The sequence below is a fragment of the Pogona vitticeps genome, chromosome 6, assembly GCF_051106095.1.
Source record: "Pogona vitticeps strain Pit_001003342236 chromosome 6, PviZW2.1, whole genome shotgun sequence".
NCBI lineage: Eukaryota > Metazoa > Chordata > Lepidosauria > Squamata > Agamidae > Pogona > Pogona vitticeps.
The window spans coordinates 32,840,924-32,864,637 of record NC_135788.1 but is presented as its reverse complement, the minus strand read 5'-3'; the positions used below and the strand labels follow the sequence as shown (position 1 = coordinate 32,864,637).

The 23,714-nt window shown below is 41.5% G+C and overlaps 1 long non-coding RNA gene across 1 annotated transcript; it reads left to right on the top strand.

Annotated features, from left to right (window-relative positions):
- Positions 1 to 4,355: 4,355 nt before the first annotated feature.
- Positions 4,356 to 21,109, top strand: LOC144583441 (uncharacterized). The gene is made up of 4 exons (XR_013537204.1): positions 4,356 to 4,647; positions 9,337 to 9,451; positions 10,751 to 10,834; positions 19,179 to 21,109. It is a non-coding gene; the product is annotated as an uncharacterized LOC144583441 (long non-coding RNA).
- Positions 21,110 to 23,714: the final 2,605 nt, after the last annotated feature.

Here is a 23,714-nt window from a genome sequence, read left to right as displayed (position 1 = left end):
CTTGCCCAGATATGTTTACTGATTGCCTAGTCCAAATCAGAGTGCTGAACTTCACACCTACCCACCCTGGAGCATACACAGGCACCCACAGCAAGAAAACTACTGATCCTTTGTCATCAGTAGCACAAGACAGGTCCTCCCTGCTCCATCTCCTTCGGACATCCCACCACCACCAAGCCACTTCACATATCCCTAGTTAATATTATCCCTCTCAGTTTCAATTATAAAACATGGTTCATGAAATCAAGTCAGGTCTTGATATTACAAACCTATTAGATTTAAAACTGAAGAAACTGCTTTTGAGTAGGACTGGCACCACTGGAAAAACTGCTGAAGAATTGTTGGTGAAAGTGCATTTACACATGTTGTCTTAATCAGCAGGATTCTGGTTAAAGTGTCTTTAAAAGGAGACACACTTTAGAGCACTGGTTCCAAACCTAGAATAAGCCTATTGAATCATCATGGCCTACAGAAGTGTTGATTTAATAAATCTCAAAGGACCTGCTCCAGTTAGAACTAACAATGGTCTTGAGCCTCTTGTGTGTGTCAAACATGTGGTCAGTATCTCTCTGCACAATAAGGCAAAGAACAATGGCAGCTCACATTATTATGACACCTTTTAAAACTGGCATTAAACACTCCAAATAGAACTCAAGCTGTTCTCACAAAGCAGTAGGTTTCTGCTCCAATGTGTGCCTTTCGGGACCCTGTGTAGCTTGGCTTGTTGATCAGCTGGAATTATTGGAACGTTTTTACAGAGCCAGCTCATTAACCCAAAATGACTTCTTACACAATTTATCTTTCTGTTTTTAAGTAACGAAAGAAGAAGAAACACCATAACAACTATATTTGTAACTGTAATCAATATCGCTTTCCATGTAAACTGTATTATAGTGATGCCTTGTATAACATGGGTTAATTTTCAATTCCAGTTCAACCACGATATATTACTAGACTTGGAGGAGGACTCTTATAAGAATTTAGTTGCACAAATACGGGATGCAAAAATGAATTCTGATTTAACTGCACCATATCAAAGAAAGTTTTCCCAGAAGATTTTCTGTGAGCATATATAAGATTTTCTATATATAAATAATGTGCCCTATGATAAATTCTGCTTGAAATGAGCCATTTGCCATTCATATGTTAGAAAGTGAAAGAGGAACAGGTATTTTTGGGATTGTTGATGCAAAATCAATTCCTTGGTGTTTGGTCAATACAACATTTGATTCAGTTCCTTCCATCAAAACGATTAAAGAAAGTGATTTATGTAAACTAGGTGAGGATGCAACTCTAAAGGCAAATGAGGTTCTCTCATTGTCTGATAACTGAGAGAAGAAATTGGCTCAGAGACATAGCATCTACTACTGTACATAACAGTGGATGGATTGGGTCTCAAGGAAGACCAATGTCAAATTGTGAATTAGTTTCAATAAGACTCTAAGCCATAGATCATGATATTATAAAATAGCAGAAGAACCAGAGGCTCTCAGTTCAGGATTTAATTTCTTTATTTTCAGCCTTGACTCTTGTTTTCTTTCATTCTCTCCAAACATTACCTCTCCATTCAGGATTAAAGTTTGGGTCAAAGTAGACAGTATTTTTATCACTCTTTTTGCAAATATCACTGTTTTGTGCGTGTGTGTGCACGCGCGCACACACATCATGACTTGATTTAGGAAGTCATTCCATGCAGCTTACCTGATGGATATTTTGAAAAAAAACTTGCAACTCATCAGCAACTGGTTGCGGTGGGAGTCAAGTTACAGAAAAATACTTAGAAAGAACTATTGATTTGTGCTGAATACAAGAACAACTTAGAGGAAGATTGACTTGGAGCATTTTCATCATGGATGGATCAAATAGCCAGTATAGCCCTTGGGATACAGTCCAGTATCTTGAATGGTAAAAGTGCATTTATCAGCGCTTGGAAAGATGACATTATGTTCTCCTGCAACTGGTATATAAAAGCATGCCTCCTCTAATTCTGACAGTGGTATATAATATCAGAACCTCTTAAACATTGTTGGCCTTCTCTTCTGTACATTTGTTTAAACTCTGTTGAAGCAGGCGGTCATCACCAAATCCTGAGCAAGCAATTTAACTTGCATTTTAATGCATTGTATAAAGAAGCATCTATTTTCAACTGTCCTGAATCTCATGTTAGTTAGCTCCATTGCATGACTCTGTGATCAAGTACTGTGAAAGAGGGAGAAAACCATTTTCTCCACTTCCTCCATACTGTGAATAAGCAGAATCTTATTACTCATGTCTCCTAGTGTAAATCCAGTTGTGTGACTTGGCAGACAACAAGGAATACAATCTCTTAGCTGAAATTTATGCCATTGGATTTATTCCATTTCATTCAATTATGTTCACTATTTGATATATTTCTGCCATGTTTCCCCTTATAGCCCTTTCTTCTAATCCAAATGGACACACATGTTTTATCCTTTCCTCATAGCAGATTTGCTTCAGCTGAATGGCAGCTGTGCTCTAAGCAGAGGAGACACAGCCCCCTGAAATCATGGGGGAATGTGCCCCCCACTCATGTCATGAATCACCCATGCTTTGACTACTTGATCTTTTTAGGTGCCCTCTTCAGCAGCTTTTCCATTTCTACAATATATTTTCGATAGTAATCCTATTCTGGCATTATGCCTGAAAGTACGCAGAGGGCTATATTTGTGGTGGGGGCATTCATGCAAGTCTCACTCTGATATTCCCCTAAACCAGATGTAAATCAGACTTTGAAAGCATGCCGATCTGAACAAGCTCCCCTTCAGATTTTCATGCTCACCATGTGGGTGTCTGATTTGCTTCTGGGTGGATGGGCCATACACGTCCTCACCCACTTTGTGCTTTCAGCCATAGTGCTCAGCTAGTAATTTACTGTACCGTGATACACAGAAATGTACCTGATATGCTATTTATCATCACCTCAGATGTTTGTATAGAGGCATTGCAATTCTGGCTATTTTACTTTGACCATGTCCCTAATTATCCCTAACACTGGAATTTATCTTTTTTTCACAGCTGCTGCATATTGGATCAATATTTCCATATAGTGATCCACCAATAGTTCCTAGATATTTTTCTTGGTCAGCCATTGCAAACTCTAGCCGCATTAGCGTATATGTGAAGTAAGAGTTTAGGAGGCATAATATAAATGTGTTTATATTTGTACTTAACTGTATTTGCCCTTTGAATGCCTTTACACTCAGGGAGGAGAAATCCTTGTGAAATTCATCTGTTTACTTTTGATCCATAATGTTGTTGCTTGGAGCAGTATCTAGCACCTCATAATAATCACAGCAGGAAATGCATCAGGCCAATACAAGCAAAGCTCTTAATTGCCCAACTTGAATCACTAGTGATTTTTGTGTTGCAACAGAGGGCGGTGGCCATTTTGATTCTTTCCACAGCATTGCTTCAGCATCTGCTCTTCTGTACTTTAACCAGAACCCAGAAAGCAGTCCAGAGCATGTTGACACTTCACAGCTGCCCCCTTTTTTGCCTGTAGGTCGATTTGATGCTAATTTTAGAATCCTCACTACTTCACTCCAGGCAGCATCATAAGCTAGAATTTAAAAAAACTCAGGGATGATACATTAAAATATCCTTTTTGCAAGTAATGTAGCTTGCCAAAATAGTTGGACTTTGTAAGCATGCTTAAGTCTTAAGGTGGTAGACCTAACTTGTCATTTTTATGTTAGAAACTAAATTGTTTTGACAATTAACTGCCCAAGGCCCTTTTCCTTCCTGAGAAAAATTATATAAGTGTGCAAGGATCTCAAGTTTAGTATTAGTAGAGATGAGATGAGATGAAATAAGAGACATTTTTGAGCTATACCTTCCTGAATGCCACCCTGGTAGATAGAGCAACCTGTGAGTTCTGGTCCAATAAAGTAATTTATCTCTGGCTAAGCCTGTTATTTTGGAGGAGATGTGGTGAATGCATTTCATCATTGTAGGTAGGCCCTTACAATCCTTAGCAGTGCTTAACTATCAAGTTGCAGATGGTTGTATCTGAGGATAAACAAATGGACATGTTCCTTCTGTTCCTCAGAATTTTACAGTTAGTCAGTGGAATTGACCTGTATACATCACCAAAGCTTTCACTCTCCAGCGAGGGCAGACTGGAATGTGTAGCCCTGGAGAGGTTGTTGGTTGTTGGGTAGAACCTCACAACAACTGAAGACAGTACATCCAAAGGGGAGGAGCTGCCACGTAGCAGCTGGAGGCCTACATGTTTCCTGGTCTTGCTCTCAAGTCATGGTTCTCAAACTTTGATCCTCTCGCTCAGTGGTTCCTAACTTTGGTGTGTTCTTGGATTGCAACTCCCAGAAGCCGTCACCACTAGCTGGGCTGCTGCTCGGGGTTTCTGAGAGCTGCAGTCCAAGAATACGTGGGTTACCCAAGCTTGGGAACCACTGTTCCATTCCCAGAAGTCTCAGCCAACATGACTGGGATTTCTGGAATTTAGGTGCTGAGGTCCAAAACATCTGGAAGTTTCTTTTGAGAATGACGAAAATGAATGTATACCTTTTCAAATTATAACTTTAATAACAGGTAACGTCTTTGATTGGCCTGGAGAATTCTGAGGGGAGAGGATCCAGGGGCTGGAAGCTGACAAAACAACGGCCGGTGAGTGAAGGATTGCCTGAAACCGAGCCTGGAGCCTGGAACTGGAGCTGGAGCTTGTATTGGTCTGATGCATATCTATCTATCTATCTATCTATCTATCTATCTATCTATCTATCTATCTATCTATCTATCTATCTATCTATCTATCTATCTATCTATCTATCTATCTATCTATCTATCTATCTATCTATCTGTCTGTCTGTCTGTCTGTCTGTCTGTCTGTCTGTCTGTCTGTCTGTCTGTCTGTCTGTCTCTCTCTCTCTCTCTCTCTCTCTCTCTCTCTCTCTCTCTATCTATCTATCTATCTATCTATCTATCTATCTATCTATCTATCTATCTATCTATCTATCTATCTAAAATGGCCAGTATGTTGATACACAATTAAACTTATGTGAATGGGCAAGTTTCACTCTACCTACCATCTGGTAGGTGAAACAGACTTGGATGGCAGTGCCAGGTCCATTGATTCGTGCTGAATACAAGTACAATGTAGAGGAAGATTGATTGAGTGCAATACAGTTCTTCCAGAGAACTGTGTTCCAGTTCTTGCCAGCACAACAGAGGCAATTTTACCAAACAGGAACCTCTATTTGACATATCAATATATCATTATTATAATTTTTTAAAATTAAAATAGGGGACTGCAGTGTCCCAGAAAACAATAGAGAAATAAAATCAGTGCCACAGTATAGCCGGCCATAACGATTCAAATAGGAGAAAATGAACTGGTAACAATAAAACACATTGGGATGTTTGTCTAGGTATATATACCATGTGACTGCGATTCAGTACAACAAAGGTATGGAAAGTAACATTTGCCTGGTGGCAAGAGCCTTGTGGCACTGCAGCTAAAACTGTGCTCACAACCTGGGGCTCAATCCCAGGTAGCCAGCTCAAGGTTGACTCAGCCTTCCATCCTTCCGAGGTGGGTAAAATGAGTACCCAGCTTGCTGGAAGGGGGCAGTGTGTAGCCTGCATAACTAACTTGTAAACCGCCCAGAGAGTGTTTGAAGCGCTATGAGGCAGTATATAAGCAGCACACTTTTCTTTTCTTTTTTTTTCCTTTTTTTGGTGTTACAACAGCCTAAGGGTTTTTTAGAAATATGTATATGTTTAATTTGGGTTTAATTAATTAAATTAATTAACTCTTTATGTTTAGTTTAGGATTTAATTCATTTAATGAAACCCTATAAGTTTAATTTTTAAAAATATGATATTTATATAGTGTTTTCAAAGCTGTTGTTTTATCTGTTGTGAGCTGCCTTGGGCCCCCATGGGGAGAAAGGCAGCAAATAAATAATATAAATAAAATAAATAAATAATAAATTAACCCATGCCTCCAAGTTATGCTTGTGTTTATGGGCAACTGTGCCTGAGAAAATGCATAAAGTCTCATATATGGCCTTGCTGTCCTCTAACGTCAGTTCTTTCAACTCTTGCATGACACAACTCAGAGCTGGTACAGCTACTGTGGTTGAAGCAGATGGAATGAGGCAACTTGTAGACCCCTGTCATCTTATCTTAGCACATTGCCATAGCGTACTAGCTTCCAGATGTGTTGGACCTGATTACCCATCATTCCTAGCTGGAATAATATTTTTATTTACTTATTTTATTTTATTTATTTTATTTATATCCCGCCTATCTAGCCACTTAAGGCCACTCTAGGGGGCTTACAACAAGTGCAATTACAATAAAATTAAGACAATTTTAAATATGGGGAAAACTTAGACGAAAAGGGACAAAGACGAAGGGAGAGGAGAAAGAGGAAAGATCAGGGAATGGCTGAAGGGAAGGCCTGCCGAAACATCAGTGTTTTTAATTGATTTTTAAAAATACCCAGCGAGGGAGCCGCGCAAATGTCAGGGGGAAGGTTATTCCAGAGGCGAGGAGCCACCGCCGAGAAGGCCCGATTTCTTGTCTTTTCTTTCCAGGCCTCCCTCGGTGTTAGGCTCCTCAGCCTCGCCTCCTGACTCGCGCGAGTGACACGGGTAGAACTTGGTGGAAGTAGGCGATCCGCCAAGTATCGAGGCCCTAATAATTGGTCTTGGTAGATGAGGATGACAGGAGTAGTAATCCAGTATATTGGAAGGATCCTATCAGTTTGGGGAAACACACTCACACACACACACACACACACACACACACACACACACACACACACACACACACACACACACACACACACACACACACACACACGTCACACATGTGAATATGTGAGTGGCACTTGGAATATAACGAATTCCTTTGTTTAAAAAGATACTCCCAGTAGGAAGGGAACAGGAGGGGGAGAACTCTTCTCTACATTGGTTCTCAACATGGGAGTGCTGTCTTCAAAGTTTTACAACTCAATGATTCAACTTAAAGTACATTAGGGAAGGTTTTTATGGATGTATCTCAGCAAAGCACACCAGTCCGTCAGAAACAGAACTGGGAATGAAAAGTAACCCATCCTGCAGAATCAGCAGTTTTAATTTTAACCAGCCTGTTTTAAGATTCCTTCTTCTGTAAATAAGATTTCCTGTAGATTAGGAATAGTATTTCTCCATCAACCTAGATGGCTGTAGCAGTCTTTGCTTAAACACTGTGGCAATATTAATGAGCTCCTATTTATTTTATAGGACATGTCCAGAATTGACGGGGATATGTTCATCCACAGTATGAATCTCAGGGTTAGTTCCTCAAAGAGAAAATATTATTAGTTGTATTTTTAATCTCATAACATTTGTATGCCAACTAATTTCTCCATTTTAAGGAGGAACAGTACAATTGGATGTTTTAGAAAAGATAATTATGAAGCACCACATACTTTCCTGTGTGGTTCCCTCCATGCCACCTCAACAAAGCCCAATCATTTTTCCCACTATGAGGTACCTTTTTTTCCTCCACAGTCACCTTATGCCACCTGTCTGCATGCAGCTGGTGGTGCGAATGACTCAATAAGTCACTGACAGAAGGGGGGGGAAACTTAATTATGTGAATCCATGTTGAGTCATCTTCCCTCACAAAAATGTCAATGGGAATACTTAGCAACCTATGTTGTCTCACAGAGTCACTCTTGGTGGCTGGTGAACAGCACTTCCTAGGCCAGCCTCATGACAAGATGGAGGTTAGGCCAGTGCTTTCTATAAGCTTTCACTACCAATGACACCAGTGTGTCTGAGGTGACCTTAAGACTCATCTGTACTAGGAGAGGCTCAGAGCCAAAATATACATTACAAATAACCCAGGATCTCCAAATAGGGCTGGGAAGAAGTCCTGCTTGGAACTCTGGAGAACTACCTTCAAATCAGGTCAACTGTCTACAACTGAATGCCCTCCAGAAGTGTGGGACTACATCACCCATCATGCTGACCGATCTGGCAATGTTAATGAGGGATGATGGGGAATGTGGTCCAACACATCTGGAGGACACCCAGTTGAGGAAAGCTGAAGTAGTCTGTGCTCAGCAAGATGAATGAAAGCTCTGACTCAGTATAAGGCAACTTCCTGAATACTGTAATTGATAAAGTATCTTTGAAGGTGTGTCACTGCTAAGCACAAGGTTGACCCAAGGCAGTTTGCTGCCTGAGGCCCATTCCACCTATTACCTATTCCACCTATGGCGACTGACCAGGCTGGCAGCTAAAACGTATCTCAAACAAAATTAGGAAAAAAACTTCTCCTTCATCTTCTTCTTGAAGGAAATCCCAGAATCCCCAATCACAGCATGACCGACGAGCGCATGATCTTTATGACACAATCACCACAAAAAAGATTGGAAAAATAACGGAGAGTCCTGGGGTTAGATTTGTGACATCAAGGATCAGAAGGGGTTGGCGACATGAATGGCAGTGCTTGTACTCCCAAGCTGAGGTTATTCTGGCTCAGAAAAAGCTCTGCTGAACAAATGATTCTTAAAGAAGGATTTAAAAGGAGAAACATTTAACACAGAGAAGCGGGAAAGCTCCCTGTCAATCCTTCTGCTACCTGCAAAAACAGAGGAGAAATATGTTCAGGTTTCCCCCACCATTTCCTCCACAATCTTCCTCTTAAGGCAAAAATAGCTCAATGCTGATTTTCAAAAGGGCCATTAGAAGCTGTGAGTGAATTATGGCTTGCTTTCGAAAGCTCGCTGCAGACAACACAAATTGGAACCAAGGCACAGTGCAGGAAACTCAGGAGGGGCAACAGCATGAAAAATAACAGTAATTTGCCCATTACTTTCCCCTGTGTCCTCCAATGTCTCTGATGACTAGAAGCTACTAATTGTGCTGAATCTTTGGATTGCTCCTAGAGGCACAAATGGGGACTAGTAAAAGACAAGCCATTTTATGTATTTATGAGCTTTGAATCTGTCTGTCTGGAAGAGAGAGGGATGGGAAAACATGGCTCTCCTGCTCTGGCAATCATGTTTTTCCTCGCAATGTGATCTCCTTCGTTACACATGCCTCAGTAATTTGATTAAGAGAGGAAGTTGGTATTCAAGTCAAGTCCAATGGTCAAGTAAAAACATGATAAAAGCTGTCACTATTGTTTAAAATACAGAAATGGTCAGATAAAATCATTTTAAAACCAAAGACATGTAAAATAATAAGAGACCCTTCAAATCTGGGTATGTCCCACACAATTGATCTCAGGAGACAAAATATAATATATTAGACCGAGGAAGTTGGTATTCACATTACAATGAAATTTGCCTTCCAGCAACAGAGCTGCCACATCCAGACCTGGGGTGGACATGACACCCTCCAACCTCTAGATGGAAAGGAATCAAGAAGAAGGGAAACACGTAGTGCAACGTCCCCACATGGCCAACACGGTGAGGAGTAATAGTAATGTATTACATGTTTGAATGGGAAGGCTACAGGATTACAGGAATGAATGACTGGGGAAAAAGCCACTTTCTAAGTGCCAGTTCACCCCTATACCCTGCTGGGCATTCAGTAGCAATTACTGTTGGTCTTAGTGGAGATCGTGTCAGACATGGGGCAGGGTTAGGCTGCATGGGAGCCAGAACAGCGGAGGGGGAGGAATGGATCGCTGCTCTTTGGACATCTTCCCTACTTTAGTTTTTCCCTAACCAAGTAATCAATTTAGGCCTGAGATGGTGAAGTTACTTTTATTTTTTAAAGAAAAACTACAATTGCCAACATAGCTTTGCCAGCTTGGCCACAGGAATGGCTAGGCTATTTTGGGACTTGTGGCCTAAAAAATTAAACCCCCCTTGTTTTAGCTTTACTGTCCTTAGGGTGAAGGCTGAGCCTCCTTACACTTTTCCTGCAAAGATAATTTTCTGAATGGAGGCGATCACATCCAGACCCCTTTCCACAAAGGATATTCATCCAAAGGAAGACAATGCAGTTAACCTGCTGCCACACCGAATAAAGGAGGACAGCTGACGGCATCCTTGAAGCCAGAAAGCTGCTTAATGTTCCTGTCCTTTCAGCAGAAAGTACTAGGGCAAGACTATATTTGCTATGCTGCACCAAAGACACTGATTACTCATGGCATTGTCCATACAAAGCCTCCAAGAAGCATCCTCCAGAGGCCTGTATCTGTTAGCTGCAGGCAGTACACTGACGCCTGCCATGAAGCCACTAGCTTCCTTTGAAACATCATAAAGGGAGCCTGCACATTTGCCTTAAATGAGTTAAAGCGAGCAGATAAATATAGGTACAAGGTATTTGCTGAATAGAAGAAAAATGCAAGTCTAGAGGACATTGTTAACCAACAGTCATTGGCAATTATCTCAGAGAAACACAAGGCTCACTTGAAAGCACAATAAGCAAGAGGATATTAAATAAAGCATCTCACTTATTGGAGAAGTTCGGTCCTCTTCTAACCACAAGAGATGAATGTCTGCTGCTTTTGTGCGGAGATATGAAATATAGGCTAACCTCAAAGCTATTTTCTGTGGCATTACAGAGAGCAGGATATGGAGGGAAGTCTTACAAAGAAAACAAACTGTCCAAGGTGATGGCACAATGAAAGCTTCCTTCAAATCCAAAAAAAAATCTCCTGGATCAGAAAGTAATATATTTTAGAGGCAATGGTGATTTTTTTTATGGCTGTTGGACCTGACTGAGTGGTTCAGAAGCATCGCTGTTATTTTTGGAAGGCCTCCACAAAGGAAAAAAAGAAAGAAAGAAAAGAACCAACATCCTAAAATGAGGTTGGCTACTATCAACATCCTAAAGTCAAGGTGAGCCCTGCCGTCCAAACTCATTAAACTTTACTAAGGATCTAACTACAGTACATTAGAGTCTAGGAAGTTGTCTTGTGTAAAATGAGAATATTTGTTCATCTAGTTCAGTTTGTCTTCTCTGGTGGTTGTCAAGATAGCAATGATTACTTCCAATGTCCAGAAGGAGGAGGAGGAAGAGGGGCATCAACTCTCCAGAATATCTCAGGCAGAGTCCCACCAAATGGCAATTTTAACTGGGAATGCCAATGATTGAAGCTGGAATCCTTGGGGGTACAAAGCATATGTTCCACCAGATTCTCCCCTAAAACAGATACAAGTTACATAGGTGCAGATGGTTTTATTTCTGGCTGGCAATGGAGGCTGCATGAATGGGTGGACAGATCAAAAGGAAAGAGCTATAAGACAAATAGACTATGGAGAAAAAAACAGAGAGAGTTCGACAGGCCACTTACCTACCACCTTTGTGCTGGGGCAAGTCCCAAGACCTCAGCAGTGCGTAGTGTAAGCCCTTTGAACAAGTCTGACCTTAAAAGATCATTCTACTCTAAACCAGTACTTTGCAAGTACAGACACATGGGCTTTGTGATTCCTTAGAACTAACTAAAGCTCAGTTAGGCAGGACTCTTAAAGATAGCTAGTTTGTGGCCCTCTCCACTCCTGGGTTTAGCCAGACCCTGCTGTTCAAGAGACCAGTCCTTTGGTAGAATTTTTATAATTAATTTTTATTAGAAAATAGACTTTCATAGAATCAGTTTATATTGCACAAACTTTAGCATAAAGAACATATTCAAAGATCATTGCAGTTAAATAAAATAACTATTTCCCATTAAAATAATAAACGCTAATAAGCTGGGCTGAGGTGGGCTACAGTAGGTTAGCCCCATCTCTTTCTTTCTCTTTACTTGCATCCTCTCTCAATCATGGACTTGAATCCCAGAACAAGACTGGATCTCCATCACTCCATCATTGAATAAATTAATCAATTTTTCTCACATAACCCATTGTCCATTTTCTACACTCTCTAACTCCTCCCTTCTTCTTGACAATTCTGGCTGTTGTGACACCTTCCTCCTTTCCTTATTCCCATGGAAGTCCATGTGTTTTATCTCTCCTCCAATTAGCTCAGAATGTTGAATCTTCCATGGGCCTCTTGATTTGACCTTCAACTATATCTCGAACCAGCCTGTAACAGTCTTCAGAAAAGCATTCTCAAAGCACTTAGAAAAACACATTCCAATGTCTCTCAAATCATCTTCACACAGAACTTGTCAGACTCCATCTTACATTTCTCTGAATATCTTACATATCCCATCATCATGACACACCTCATAGACATCTAACTGGTGCTGCGATCACTATAAAACACAGAGCACTCGGGCCAGCATCCACAAATACGAACAAGAAGGGGTTTAATAGCAGGTGTGTTTTTCACCAGTATGGTGAGGGCCAGTCCAACTAAATCTGAAAGGCCTTGCTTCAGCCACACCTGCTGTTTGATCGCGGGGGGGGGGAAGGGGAGGAAGCATAGTTTAACACATTGTGGAAGCTGTTATGGTGTGAAGTGGGTGTGTGTGTGCACACGCGCATATGTCTAAACTGAGTTCTCTTTTAACACAAAAGACATTTGGCAAGTTCAGAAATGAAGTTTATCTCAGAAGGGCTACGAAAAATAAAAATGCTCCCCGAAGCCTTCTCTAATTTATCTTTCTTGCAAATTACTAAGGATTTAACTGCCCCTCCACTTTCTTCTGTGATGTTCTGGTATATAGAATATAAGGTTCCATACTGACCATGTTTTGTTCATTTCAACATGTCTGTTCTACCATGTGCCTTAATGACACACTGGTGGCTGATCACATCATTATATATTTGGGGTTTTTTTTTAAACCACTACAGAACTTTACTGATCTTATAGATCCTTTGCTTGACCTTTCTGGCAGAAGCCATGTCCTCTGAGGTGTACTGGCATGGAGAAATCTCTCAGAAGGTACAAGGTTGCTTTGATTAATACTATCAAGAAATGTCCTGCCAGCAGTCCTGAAGTATTGGCAAGACTGGGAAATGCTGCATTCCTCTGGCTACATCTGTTGGGCTTGTTCTACCCAAGTATGTCTGTCCTCCACAAGATGTTAAATGTTTGCTTGAAACAAGGCATCAGCAGAATTCTCCAGTGATTGCTATGGGCAAGACTTCAGCTGCCAATCAAGAATTTGGCCTCAAAGTTCTTTAAAAAAAAGGGAGAGGGCAGCTTTCAAAATTGCCAAGTAAAGCCTTAGACTGGGGATCAAAAGTCCTGTAAGATCTGATGTCTTGGTCATGATTTTTATCAGCCCCTTCTTCTCAAATGTTTTTTGGATAAACAGTCAGAGCTTGGAAAAATGGCTCTGTCTGGAGGATTCTGGGAGTAGGGGTAATATTTTTTAAAGCTTTCTCAAGTTCTGTCTGAAATAATGGGAAAACAAGTTTAAAAAAAGGAAAGAAAGAGAACTCACACGTGGGCCCTTTAAAGGAGAGCAAGAGTTCTCCACTAAAACAGGACTGGCCAAGACTTTTTAGTGGCCTGAGATGAAGGAGAAGATGGCATCCTGCCCCATTCCATGTGCAAAAGCCAGGTGGACTGGCACTGGAATCTTATTTTAATAGCCACAATGGGCCAGCACTCCTAAGCTAGCCTAAACTGCCCTCATTGCACCTGAGGACAGTTTAGGGTAGCTTAGGGCAGTGGTTCTTAACCTTTTTGAAAGAATCACCCGCTTGAGCCATTGAGGAAGTTACCATCGCCCCCCCTCCCCCCATAATAACAGCAGCACGGCGGTGGCGGCACTGGATCTGCTGCCAGCACCAGCTGCTCTGGATCCGCCTGCCAGATCCACTGCCAGCACTGTGGCTGCAGCTGCCTTCTCAGGTTTGGCTCACTCCATCACCCCATATTGCCACTCCCTTTTTGTTCCTTTGCTCCCGCGTCACCCCTTTTTGTTCCATCGCCCCCTGGGGAGCAATATCACCCAGGTTAAGAACCATTGGCTTAGGGGACACAAGATAGGCTTTGTGGCACACACAGCTCTGCCCTCAAATACCTCACTGCTGCTCTCCAGCATTTCCGACTTGAGGCAGCTACCTCACTCTGTCTAATGACAGGGCCAGCCCTGTGGATCAACAGTAAAGAAAGTTTGTGGTCCTGCTGTGTCTTGTTGGTCATGGCGGGAAACACATTGCTGCGTGAGATAGACTTTTGTAGTAATCCAGTAGAATTATTCTTATGATTTTATAGCACAACATCAGCAAAAAGAGTTGTGAATATGAAGTCAAGAGTACAGTAGTAAAATGCAATCCTTGGAGGAAAACCAATAAAGTGAGATACACACAGATCTATCATCTATACAATTTGTGTGTGTGTATTAGCAACAAAATCCAGTTTTATTTATTTAGCACTTTGCAGGTAGCTGACTGTAAAGTTGTTTCTATATTAATATAAAAAGGATAAGTACTTTCCCCCCCCTGATGTTGCTATTAAATTGCATTTTTGAAGGAGATTGTTGAGGTTGTCAGACATTTCCCTTCAATTTAGCACTGCAAGATATGGATCAGCATTAACAGCTAATATAGTCACAGTTCACACCTGGTTTTTCATTAGCCCATTTCTTAGATTGTTGCAAAAGACAGTGAGACTGATGTGGTAATACAACAGGAAGGTTAATATCAAAATTTCAGAAATAATGGCACTGCAACATTGACAAATTTAGCCAAAGGCCTTTGGCTGCTGGCAAAAAAATAACAGGAAGGCTGCTAGCCTTGCCTCCCTTAGAAGGCAATTTTCCAAGTGTGAGGGTTTGGGTTGAATCTCGGGTTGTCTCCCCTCCTCTTCTATTCCCACATCGCCAAATACGGACACTGATCTTGGTTTTAGAACTATCAAATAAACAGTTTACTTCCACTGGAACATAGTCCTCTTCCTTTCCTTCCAACTGGGCCAAAAATGGTTTCCATTCCTCTTGAATGAAAGGGCTCACTTTGTCCTCTTCCTTGGTTCCATAATTTCCCAGGCTCTCCTGGTCCTGGCCTCCTCCTCACCTCCCACATTCTCTGTTCTATCCTTTCTCATCTTTCTTATTCTACTTTCTCTCTCTCTTCTCTTAACCTCCTTCTGCACTCCCTTACCGCGATTTCTCCCCAATAGGAAGGTTTTGGTGGAATCACCACTCTCCTCCTATGGTCTGCTTTTTCTCAGGGTATTTTCAATCTCTCCTACCTGTGAGTCCAAGGATCTTCTAACCAAATCCATTCCCACCCTCCTTTAACTTCTCTCCTTCTCCTGCTTCTACTACTGTTGTCTCTTCTTCCTTCCCCTTTTTTAACCCCCTCCTCTCTCCTCCTCCTTCCTTCTCACCTTTTCTAATTGCTCTCTTAGCTCTCCCATCCCTCCCTTCCCTCTTGGCTCGCTTGAGGGAATCTGCAGAAGTATTCTCTGAAGGAGGCGACAGTTCATAATCCCCTTCTCTCTCTCTCTTTCCTTTGTGGGAATGGATGGCACTCCAGCGAGAGATGCTTCCGTCTCACTTCCTGGCTCACACCGAGCCTAGGAGACACCACTAGGGAAAGCTGTCTCGTATGTCCTTGCAGTTGCACCTCTGAGTATGGACACAAGACTTAGAGAAGTGCAATCCCCAGAGATCTCAAAAACTGTGCAAGATCATATTGGAGAATGAAGGCCTTTGAGTCATCTGACCCCTAATCATATATGGCTTTTCAGCATTTCAAATTGTTCTTTAATAGCAGAATATCAGAGGCAGTGAAAACTTCCTGTAGCCAGGCCCAGTCAAAGCAACAAGCAAAAACATATGGTTCTTCTATACTGCCCCATAGTGCTTAAAGCACTCCCTGGCCAGTTTAGAATTTAATTATACAAGCTACACATTGGCTGCCCCTCCCCATGATTTGTGTTCTCAGTTTACTGACCTAAGAAGTGTGTAAGGCTTTAGCTGGCTACCTGAACCTGCTGGGATCGAACTCAGATTGTGAGCAGAGACTTGGCTGCAATACTGCAGTTTAACCACCACACCATGGAACAGTTGGCAGTTTGACTGCAACATTTTGGACTAGAAAATTTGGACTGCTTTACATGTCATGGTAACCAAGTGCACAGGGGCTGTGAACTGTGGCTAGCATCCTGTTGCCTAAACCTGGCGCTGGAGGGCTATCCTGTAAATGTCTCTCCTGTTCTGACAGGCTTCCTGTCATGTACCTGTTCTTGCACTGCTTGAGAAGTTATGTACAGTAGTTAGCTACACAACACGGAGGAAGCTTACACAAGTGCTCTTCTGCTCTACATTCAGGCAGTAGGCTACTGGCTCTCTCTCTCTTTTTTTAAAGACAAATTGTAGTTCCTGGGGGCTTCTGGAAGACAGTCACCTTTAAAAACAAGAGTGGCACATACAAGCTGCCAATTTTGTGTCTGCTGAAGGTTAGTGGGACCAGGGAATATTATAGGCTGAGGCAGAGGACCGCCCCATCCTGACATTTTTGGGGGGGTTGTTTCCCATGTCCCAGTTGCAAGCCATCCTTTGCTGGGACTATGATGGGCTGAGAAATGGTGTTGAATGGAGGGACATTCTCATTTGGATTTTGCTAAATTGCTTGTCTCATTTTGTACAATTCTGACACTCAAAACAGAAACAGATCCCTCTGGCTAATAATGAACCTGATACACTGCAATTTTGAGACGAGAGAGAGAGACATTTTATGGATTGCAAAGGGTTGTTTCTCTTAAACATGCTGGCTTAGATTAAAATATGTCATATTTTCTCCCAAGCACTGCACCATATTCCCTTGTTATGTGCAACTTAAGCTTGATTTAATAATTGCCTGGCACATTCACTGAAGTACAACACATACAGAGATCAGTGGTGAGGCCTTCTCTAGCATTTTGTTTTTTAAAAGGAGGGGGAAAGCCATCTGTTTGGATGTTTCCTGTCTTTTGCAGATTGGATGTCTCTTGTGATTTGTGTGTAACAGAACAGGCTACTGGTACAGAACCAAACATATTGGAAGGTCTACAGCCATGCCCAGCTGCTCACTGTATTTGGGAAAGAATGTCTCCTGCATTTTGTTTGTTTGGGCTAACTAAAGCTCTTGGATTGGACACGACATAAATGGTGCATAAATCATTTATCAACATAGCTTTGGAAGTGAAATATGCATGTGGTAGCTTCTTCCTCTAAATTCAGTTAAATTCGTCAGGGCGCTCCTTTAAGATTCCTTGGGCTACACTTCTACTACATCCTGTGTAAATGAGAACAGCTTTCATTTCCCTCTGGTGCTGAGTTTGAGATGTTAAGTGGAAACAGTAATTACACAATTACAGAAGTGCACATCCCTCTGGTTCTGAGTTTCATAATTGGAAAGGGAAAAGTTATTCATAGAAACACTGGTGCTTGGATTTATAAACCCGGGATCAGAGGCTCATATCATAGGCAGAATAAAATCCAGTAGCACAATTAGGCATTTGTGGATGACAACCAAAGATTTTAAAGCCGGGGTCTCATTGTCTGGAAATAACATTATCACAGCCCATATTTCAAGGAAGTGAGGAATCTTTTTTGCAAAAACTGTAGTCTCCAAAATAGCACATTTTATTTGGCACTAGCAAATGTACAGTACCTACGTTTATCTGGGCTGGAAACCCACAGAATCTTATTGTTGCAATTAGACGCCTTTAATGGATGAATCCACCGAAAACCTATGCTCACATATCAAGCAGAAGCAGCGTCCTGTCAAGGCATGGTAGAGGCTGAACCTGGACAAGACAGAGGTCTTGAGAGTGGGCGCCCCTGTCATCAGTGGTTTGGGAAGCTCTTTTTGGGGGGAGCAACTCTGAAGCTTGGGGGTCCATCTTGACCTGGCGCTTTCCATGGAATCCCAGGTAACGTCTGTGGTCCGCAACACCCATTTACATCTTTGGCGGATTGCTGCACTGCGTTCCTATCTTGATGTTGGTGTGCTCACCACACTTGTCCACGCGCTCGTAGTCTTGAGATTAGACTACTGCAATGCATTCTGCATGGGGCTTCCCTTGAGATTGATGCGGAAACTTCAAATGTTCCAGAACACGGCGGCCACATTACTAACTGGGATGAAAACATATCACCATATTTTCCCCACTCTGGCTGCCTTACACTGGTTACCTATTAGATTCAGCATCGATTTCAAGGTTTTAATGTTTACATATGAAGCCCTAAATGGTTTAGGGCCTCGATACTTGTCAGAGCACCTTCTTCCACCTAGTTCTACCTGTGTCACTCGTTCTAGCCTGACTGGGCGGCTGAGGGGCTTAACTCCGAGAGAGGCCTGGAAGGAAAAAAACTAGAAACCAGGTCTTCTCAGCGGTGGCCCCTTGCCTTTGGAACATCCTCCCCTCTGAGATCTGCTGGGAGTTTTTAAGAGTAAATTGAACACCTGGCTCTTCAGGCAGGCCTTCCCTCCTGCCACTACTTAACTTTTTCCTCTGTTTTTTGGCTTGTTTTAGTCTTTTTATTTATGATTTTAATGATATTGCCTTCTTGGACTGTAAACCACACAGAGTCGTCATCTAAATGGGCAGTATAAAAGCTGAATATATAAATCAATCAATGGTTCTCCCCTGACCAGACTAGGCAGTTTGCTACTGAAAGGTAGCTCTCCCAAAGCACCAGACTCAGGAGCAGTTCCTCTGCATCTATCTATCTGCCTGCCTCCCTCTCCACCCACCCTGAGTCCTGCTTTCTCTATCAACTGTCCTCCATCTAGGAAAAGGGAAAAAACACAACCCTTCCATCTCTACCTTCACCTCCACCTCCACCTCCACCCTCATCCCCATCTCTGGGGTGGGTCTTTCTGCTTGCTCACTGGCTGACCATGTCTCAAATGTCTGTACTTTGCCAGCATCTTGTCTTTTCAAGCCTTCTCCCTTGGCCCTTTGAGGCCAGTGCAATTAATCATGATCAGCAACATCTCTGTCCATGGGTCCTGGGAGTGGGTCAGTTTTTCAGCAGCACACTTCTCTGCCCTTCTGACGGGCAAGAATGAATCTTCCTCAAGTTTCAAAGTGGTGGGCAAAAGAACGAAGGAAGAAGAGATCTTGACTGGCCATGCAAAGAGTTGTTCATTAATAGCCTGCAGGTGTTATTAAAAAGCAATGACTATCAGTGGCATCAACTAGGGTTCTGGGAAAGCCTATTTTGAAATATAAGAGACCTAGATATTTAAATTTGAACATAAGCAGCATCTGTGCACGCTTCATGTTTCTTACCATTTTGGAAATCCTTCAAGGCCTAAAAACAAACTATTCATTTTATTTATATTATAGGCATATATGGACAGCAGCCCACCTCAACAGATGCAAATGCAAAGCCCGTGAGAAAGACCGATGAAATTACAGATGTGAAGAAACACCGTGCAGTTCTTGGGAGCAGCAACAGGGGCATCGATACAGATGTATCTGATCACTGATCGGGTATAACAACAGGGATTTTTTTTCTCTCCATCCACCTTAGGGGGTGGAGTTTGAGGAGGGGGCTTAAGGAAGGTTGGGGCTAGGGAGAGAGTTCCTAGGGCCAAATAGGGAATCTCTGCAAGCTGGAATAGGTCCATGGGTCAGAGGTTCTTCCTCCCTGTTAGGAGAATTATTAGTTTGCAATGAAGGAAAACAATTTTGGGAACTTCGAAGTGCTGCATGAATGTTGCTTTTAGGGCAATGGTTCCCAACCTTGGCTCCCCAGACTAAACCTCCCAGAAGCCTTCACCACCAGCTGTGCTGGTCAGGATTTCTGGGAGTTGTAGTCCAACAACATCTGAGGACCCACTGCTTTAGGGAAGCATTCAAATACAAAGAGCTGAGTACACGTGTGGAGTTTGTTAATGTGGGTCGGCACGGATTTTGTTTTGTATCGGTTCTCTGTCCCTTTTCAACTGCTTGCTTTTTAACAAATGTACAAGTATGCACATTTGTTCATATTGCAAAAAGAATGAAAGATGCAGCAGTGTCATAGAATATGCCAGATTTAATGTCTAAAATCTATCAGCGGCTGGAAGAATCTCAGTTCTTCCTTACAAAATAGCCTCTGTCTTCTCCAGTCTGTGACACAACCAGGACATTCTGAAACTGGTTTGTATCAAGGGATGCATGCATACACTGCTAATCCCATTCATCACATTCTCACATAGCATTCACAAATATAGTCAGAGGACAGGTATTAGGACTGGGCATGTAAGGCCTTAGAAATAGCAGAGAGGAGAAGGGAAACAAAATGCAAGGGAGATAGGGAAAGTTACAGAAAATTGAATGCAGACTTCCAAAGAATAGCAAGGACAGACAAGAAGGCCTTCTTAAATGAACAATGTAAAGAGATAGAAGAAAATAATAGAAAAGGAAAAACCAGAGATCTGTTCAGGAAAATTGGAGATATTAGAGGAACATTTTGTGCAAAGATGAACATGATAAAGGACAAAAATGGGAGAGACCTCACAGAAACAGAAGACATCAAGAAGAGGTGGCAAGAATACACAGAGGAATTATTCCAGAAAGGTTTGGATATCCCGGACAACCCAGATAATGTGGTTGCAGACCTTGAGCCAGACATCTTGAAGAGTGAAGTCAAGTGGGCCTTAGAAAGCTTGTCTAACAACAAGGCCAGTGGAGGTGATGGCATTCCAGTTGAACTATTTAAAATCTTAAAAGATGACGCTGTTAAGGTGCTACATTCAATATGCCAGCAAGTTTGGAAAACTCGTCAATGGCCAGAATCCTGTAGCTAAGATCCTCCTAGACAATAGGAATGACATCAACATCAGTGGCAGATTATTGCTGACTAAAGACTTCCTTTTTCAATTCTAGGACGTGCACAGCTTGGATGCAATGAGACAAAGTCATGCAGACCCCAACATTGGAAAAGGAAGTCTTTAATCAGCAAGTCTTTAATAAATTTGCTGATGAGATCCTTCCTATTCCACAGGTGTAACCTGCCCATCAGGATTTCAGTCTATTTGAGAGAGGATTTTAAATTGATTGTTTTACCTTGTTGCTTTTAATTTGTTTTTGGTGTTAATTTTATTTACTGTTTTAGTGCGACATTTGTTTGGTTCTTTTTAAATAGTTGTATGCTTACTGCTTTTTAGCTTTTACATTTTGTCTTTTACTGATATAAACCACCTTGAGTCCTTTTAAAGGAGAAAGGTCGGATAATAAATAAATAAATAAATAAATAAATAAATAAATAAATAAATAAATAAATAAATAAATAATGGGCACAAGCAGCAGAAGTCACAAAAATCAGTTTGTGTAAATTTTTAAACACCCTCCAGTATTTGTGGAGAGGGCATAAAATGGCAAAAAGTCTTGGAAATCCCACATCACCTCTTTTTTCAAATCTGGATAATCCTATGTTTTTTGTGAATCCCTTAACTTTCTCTCTGGATGTAGTAACTGTCCTGAAAAATGACCCAATGTCAGTTTGAAAACAGATACTTAAATCTTTTCTTTTATGCCAGCTTCTACTTTGATAGCAACACCCTCACAATGGATGAGAAGTATTATTCAGTGCAAATATTGATTCTAGGTTTTGGCGTGTGTGAACTGGGCTGAATGTCGTGTGGATGGTTTTGTGTTGGGACGTGCACCAGCTGGTTCCCCAAGGAGATGAACTGAGAGCAGCTGTAGCTTTGCACATACAGCACTTTATTCATGGCACAAGGTGACAGTGAGGTGAGATTTGCAACACTCACAAGAAAGGCATTTTTTAAAAAATTGCCTTTGGCATTAGGCTTTTGGTTTTTAATTTGTTGTAGTGGCTAAGACATGAAGCTTTCTGTCTACTTCGTTGTTGTCAGCTGACTGAGACGGCTACCTAGTGATTTGAATAAATGTGCATGGCTATTTTTCTCTCTCTGTGTGTGTTTGACAATGTTTCCACACTTCTATTGTTTTTAAAACCAAACCACTTCTTCCCCTCACTTCAACAACCTTTACTGCATATTCACCTTTACTGACCCTGGAAATCTGTTATGTATTCCTCAATTCTTTTCCTTCCAGTCCGTGTCACAGTGAGAAAATGATGAATCATTTAATTCCATAGTGCTGGTTTTTGGATCATACTTCTTGGTAGCAAACCACATTCCAGATTGATAGATGGCTGATGCTTTATTTACCTTATTTATTGGTTTATTATTATAATTATTTTTTAAAAAACTAATCTGCTATTTGAGCTGACAGATTCCAGGTCAGTATATTATAAAAAGTACAGTAAAAATTTTACAAGCCTGTTGGTACTAATTTTCTACCATAGCAAATAACAGATGTGAGGTCTATGGTAAAAGTGAAGAATTAGCACATCTGACCCACAGATTATAATCCTGATCTGGCTTCTTTCATTCTGTCCCCAATGGTCTGTCTCTTAAACAAAATTAGTTACATAATGCCAAATAGCAAGGTAAATCCAATATGTGGTTTGGAAATGCATTTAAGATTATGGCCGTCTAATAAGGATGAGATTTTTGGACTACAGCTCCCATAATTCTCAATTCTTGGAGGTCAACTTGATGGTCAGACACCTCATAGACAACTGAATGTGCCTCACCTGGGAGAAAGGCTTCAGCTGGGAGGTTTTGAGGCTTAACTAGACCTCGCTGTGCCTAACGTCTGGTTCAGAAAGAGAGCTCCCTTATAACACTGAGGCAGGGACAGGAAGCTTGGGCAGACCTATGCTTAGCTAAGCATCAAAGGCTTCCCACTGAGGCCTCCCTCCCAGCTGAGCCACATTTATGCATCTGCCAGGTAAAATTCCCAGAGTAGGGAAATTATGGAATTTGTACCCCAGGAAATTTGAAAACCCCATCCCTAGTGCCCAGTATCCCCCTGATATGGTTTGTATGCCAATTTAATTTATTTATTTATTTATTTATTGGACTTATATACCGCCCCATAGCGCTACAAGCACTCTCCGGGCGGTTTACAATTTTTTTTATTATACAGGCTACACATTATTTAAGACTTTGAATGTATCCTGATCTGGTCTGGAGTGATTTGTTTCCTGTCCGTTTCAAGATGTGCCACAGAACTGCATCAAGTTTGTGAATCTGTAGCAGCAGTGCGCTGGAAAATCAAAATGTCTGCAACTTTTTAATTTTGCTCTAATGTGCATGATATTTGGTGACATGATGAAACAGGGAGTGGAGCCTGTCAAATTTCAGATAGGGATTTGTGCACTAAGCACCTTTAAATTTGGCAAAAGAAAAAAAATCCTAGCAGGCCGAACTGATTCATGCCCCATCCTATTCAGTTCATGCTCTGGGCACAGACTGATTTCTAAAATCGGTTATCTCCATCCTGGAACCAATTCTGATCATTTGACTTTGATGCGGACATCATACAAACTGCCCCGAATCACACTGATCTTATTTGGAAATTGTGATGAATCTGACGCACAGCCCTCTTCCCAATTTGATACTGTACATTCAAAAAGTGAGGAAGGTGTTCCTTTGATTCTCAGGGAAAGGAAAAAGAACATAGTACAAACTGATCGGATCAGTCTGATTAGTTGGCAGTGCACCGAACACAGAATCATAACAGTTAAGCAGAGAGATGTAGTCCCAGCTGTAGAAAGTTTTACATTTTGATTCACGTTGTTTAAATCCTCTTGCTATAATAATTTACAATGCTCAAATGATCACCCTTTTTTTCTCTCCAGGCTCGCTACATCCCCAATTTGAATATCTGTTCTTTGTCATTTTTTGAGCTGAAAGTTCAGGGGAATCCTGTTAAGCTTCATGTTGCATCAGAATGAACTATAATGAGTGCACTGTTGGGGAAAAGATGCAGTCATTAGGATGTAAGCAAACCATTTTTTAA